At 37.6% G+C, this 4,994-nt stretch overlaps 1 long non-coding RNA gene across 1 annotated transcript; it reads right to left on the bottom strand.

Moving 5' to 3' along the window:
• LOC109228957 lies at positions 361–2,204 on the bottom strand. The gene is made up of 2 exons (XR_002068483.1): positions 1,707–2,204; positions 361–588 (listed from the first exon to the last, which is right to left on the bottom strand). It is a non-coding gene; the product is annotated as an uncharacterized LOC109228957 (long non-coding RNA).

The following is a 4,994-nucleotide window of genomic DNA, read 5'->3' as shown; positions in this document are numbered from 1 at the left end:
CAGCCCAAAGTCACCAATATACTAATCTGAAATTCATACATTCCAGTTTTATTCAAGTAACGCTAATTGCTACTTTTACCTGAACAATATGAAAACTCAAACGACCATCTTTTTTTTCGAACACGATATTATACTGATATTCAGAATAGTTCAATACAATCCAGCCCAATTACATTCAATTAATGATTAAGAATGAAACAACTAACTAAAGTTTTAACTCATCTCTACACCATTTTTCAAACATATTCATGAAGGCTCTAACAAGAGATTTAACTATAACTAACTTGAATTACTTATTAACCTATCACGAAATTAGCAATAACTAGTACTTACCCTGTATATGGATCAGTTAATAGAGGATTAACTACAACTAAGATCACACTGGAAAGAAACAAACTCATTGAGTCCGAGACTTAACAATTTACTGTCCATTCAATACAAAACAAACAGAAATTTAAACAACATCAGTAAACTAAATGTTGAATACATAGTATAGGAATTTAAATCACTCAAATCTCATGCTTCAATTATCATTTGGATTCTTCTTTCACATTTCAGCTTACAATTATCAAAAGCAGAGCTGTGTACCTGGAATTGGAACAGAAGTGTAGTAGAAGAGGTCAGCTAAGGCAGAAGTTCGAGCAGCAACAACGATAAATAATTCCCAGCAATATCCAATAGTGTGAATACACACAGCAGAAGAGCAAAAACAACCCAGGCAAGGTCCAGAAATCCAGGAATGTTTGGAATCACACGGAGTTACCAGATCAACTCGAAACCAACTCAAATGAGCCCAAAATCACTCGAAAACCAACCAGTGAACCTCAAGCACTTCAGTAAACAATACTAAACGGGAAAATGCAACTCAGTAGCTAGAAATATGAAATTATCCAATGGAACAGTGTAGTTTTTTTTTTTTTACTTTTTTTTATATTTTTCTTTTGTTCCTATCCAAAAGTCTCAGTGATTCAAAAAATTGCTTCAATGACTTAGAGTTTGAAAAGAATTTCGACAGAAACCAATCAAACAGTAAAGTACGCAACTGTTTAAAGGTTTTTCACTCTCAATCTCTCAAAATGATGTCTGCCTCTAAACTCTGTCTAAAAAAATCCCCCTTAAACTGATCCAATCTCCCTCCTATTTATATCCAAACTAAAACCCCTTTTCCAGCTCTTAAGAGCATTAAGTCAGTTAAGAAAACTAATTTCACCCATGTTATTCCCTGAACTCCCACTACTAATTGTCAGTTCCACCACTGATCTTTGTTTTCCTTTATTAAATCCCTTAATATGGGCAGCATGGTTTTTTTAAATTCAAATGTGCCCTGACAGCCCATGCTGTCCTGCTACTGATTTTAAACAATTATTAAACTCTTATCCTCAACTTAAACCATTCAATTCCTGTGTCATCTATACAAACCTATCAAAACGGGTCAAGACTGACCCCATTTAGACTTCTCTAAGCTATGGGGATCAGAAAACACAAACAACAATTCAAATGGTTCTAATGCAACTTACTACACAAGGGATTAACAACACAAATACTCAGACATATACAAACTGTCCTTAGATTATTAGTCAGGTTCAGAGTTTCTAAAAAAATTCAGATAACATTCATGCGATTTAAAGAATTGTAGAAGTAGAGAAACAAAATAGATGAAACAAATTGGAAAACCAATGAACAAAGCTGAAAAAGATGAAATTTACCTGAATCGGACCAAAACTCAAAATTGAAAATCTCTAAAGATCTTTCTATTTTCGGGCCGAGACAGACTTTAACCATGTGTTTTCGACGGAAAACACACGACTAAAGTCAGTCTCTGACTCAAATTTCATGGAACCTGGCCCGTCTAATTTCATACTTCGATCTAAAATCTGAGCCGTTCTACGATGATTTGAAAGGAGCCGATTAAAGATTCGTGGTGAGGGTAGTCTTGTGGTGGTATGGTGTCAATTTGGGGTTGATTGGGTAGGATAGGGTTTTTTGGTTGATCTTCGATTGAAGATTCGAAGAGCATGGTTGGGATTTGACGGAAGCTGTTAGGATATATGGAATGGGGAGGTTAAGGGGAATCAGGGGTGTTAATTTGGATGTGTTTGGACCACCGGAACCGCCGTGAGGCGATTTCCGGTAGCGGAGGATGGCGGTGCTACAGGGAGAGGTCTCTGGGGTTGGAGACGATTGAACGGGGGGATTTGGTTTGGGGGTAGGGGTAAGGCTTGTTGGTGTATTAAAATTAAAGATTCAGTCAGAGCCGTTAGATGATTAGGATCCAACGGTTCCGATTGAATTAGTAATTGAAACGGGGTCGTTTTGGCTTAGATGGGGGCGAGTTTGGTTCGGGGTAAACGGGTCAGGTTGTGAATGGGGTATGGGCGAAGGATGTGGTCCGTTGGATTGATTTAATCCAACGGCTTGGATTGGGACTCTGGAAATGCCGTCGTTTAGTTTGTGTTGGGGGCGGACTGGGTATGGGGAACGGGTCTGGGCCGGTTTGGCCGGGTAATTGGGTAATTTGTTTTGGGCTTCAAGGTTTTTGGCCCAATCGATTTCCCTCTTTTATTCTCTTTCCTTTTTATTTCCTAATTTGTAAAACCAAAATCCTAACTTAAATTATAAAAACCAAATTAACTTAAATAATATCAGATTAAATCTAAATACCAATTATCGCAAATAATTAAGTATCAAAATCACACAGTTAAACACAAAAAAGGCAAAATGCATATTTTTTTATGATTTTCCGATTATTGCAAAAATAATTTATGATTTAACCCCAAAATTATAAAATCAAATCCTAAACATGTTTTTTTTGTATTTTTTTCATTTTATATAAATCAATGACTAATTAATTCTAGAAAATGCAAAATTAATTCCTAAATGCACATGCACATATATTATTTTTTGTATTTTTCATTAATTAAGAAAAATAAACATGCACAGACAAAAATACAAATAATTAACAAAATGCCATGAACATTCTCAAAATTGCACACAAAGGGAAGTTATTTTATTTTTTGAATTCTTTTGGAGTAATTCGTGTGGGGCAAAAATCACGTGCTTTCATACTTTCCCAAGAATGTAGCTTCTCAGAATCATCACCTGTTCATAATCGCTATCCATACACAACATCCCAGCAGCCACAATGATGTTATCAGCTATCATCTACCAGCTAAGATATTTCATTACTATTTGCCTTTTAATTACTGCATTTTGCATAAGGCTACTTATCTGCCTTCCGAGACTAAGCACTGTCTCCATCTGCATTTTCTGCATTGCATAAAGCTGCTATTCTGCCTTCCGAGGTTAAGCTCTACCTCCATCTGCATTTTCTTCATTGCATAAGGCTACTATTCTGCCTTCCGAGGTTAAGCTCTACCTCCATCTGCATTTTCTACATTGCATAAGGCTACTATTCTGCTTCCGAGGTTGAGCTCTACTTCCATATGCATTTGCATAAGGCTACTCTTCTGCCTTTCGAGACTAAGTACTATCTCCATCCTGTATTTCTGCATAAGGCTACTCTTCTGCCTTTTGAGACTAAGCACTGTCTCCATCCGCATTTTTCTGCATAAGGCTACTTATCTGCCTTTCGAGACCAAGTAGTGTCTCCATCTGCATTTCTGCATAAGGCTACTCTTCTGCCTTTCGAGACTAAGCACTGTCTCCATCCGCATTCTCTGCATAAGGCTACCTCTCTGCCTTTCGAGACTAAGCTCTGTCTCTATCTACATTTGCATAAGGCTACCTTTCTGTCTTCGGAGACTAAGCTCTGTCTCTATCCTGCATGGCTGAAATATCGCCAATTTATTTTTCTCTCGGCTGCAACATCGCCGCTCGCACTAATTTTTATTTTTTTTGCATCGGCTGAAATATCGCCACCTTCTGCATTTCANAGCGGCTCCTGACTTCAACACACTTAAAAGATAACGCCTCCGTTCTCCAGGCGGGCTCCTAACTTCAACAACTACTTAAAATGATAACGCCTCCGTTCTCCAGGCGGGCTCCTGACTTCAACAACAACTTAAGAAGACAATGCCTCCGTTTTCCAGGCGGGCTCCTGACTTCAACAACAACTTAAGAAGATAACGCCTATGTTCTCAAGGCGAACTCCTGACTTCAACAACAACTTAAAACTGTATTCTATTGACATTGTTTTTCCTTGCCTCTTGAACCATTTTCCCTTGAAACTTGATTTATCTTCCTTCTAACTTGAATTATCTTCCTCCAGACCTGCTTCCCTCAAAACTTGTGTTGTCTTCCCTCGAAACTGCTTCCCTTAAAACTTGTGTTATCCTCCTTCGAAAACTACTTCCTTCAAAACTTGCGTTAACCTCCTTCAAAAACTACTTCCTTTAAAACTTGCATTGTCTTCCTTCGAAACTGCTTTCTTCGAAACTTATATTGTCTTGCTCTCCCTTAAAACTTGAATTGACTTCCCTATTCTTCAGATGGGTACCTGACTTCAAGAAAATTTTCTGCCCCAGTTTGATAATCTTCCTTGTAGCATGTCTTTCCGCCATCAATAACATTTCCTGCCCCTGTTTGAAATCAAAGAAAATTTTGTTTGTTTAAAATATGGTGAGCAGTTGTGATACTACTGTTGGGGGATGGTTTTCCCTTTCACCTTTCCATGCTCTGCGTTGTCCGACCATCTTGAAACTTTGCCGATAACTTCCAGCCTTCTTGGCGAATCCTTATTCACAAACTTCTTGACTGTCGTTTTCCATTTTTTACTCCATACTTTCCCCGAAATCTTAGACCAATCCATCATTTGGTCTTACAATGACGTCTTTTACATCCCAGCACATTATCTTCGGCCGGTCCTATCCATATTTCACCTTGCACCATATTGGAAACTTGTAGTAAGCTTTGAAAATCCTTCTTATTTGTCAAAAACAAACTACTATTGCAAAATCTTAACCAAAGAAATGAAAAATGATAACTTCAAAAGATAGAAAAAGAAAAGTCTTCCTAAACAATTGTTTGAGGAGAAG

This window comes from Nicotiana attenuata, chromosome 7 (genome assembly GCF_001879085.1).
Source record: "Nicotiana attenuata strain UT chromosome 7, NIATTr2, whole genome shotgun sequence".
NCBI lineage: Eukaryota > Viridiplantae > Streptophyta > Magnoliopsida > Solanales > Solanaceae > Nicotiana > Nicotiana attenuata.
This window is presented reverse-complemented; position numbering and strand designations above follow the sequence as displayed.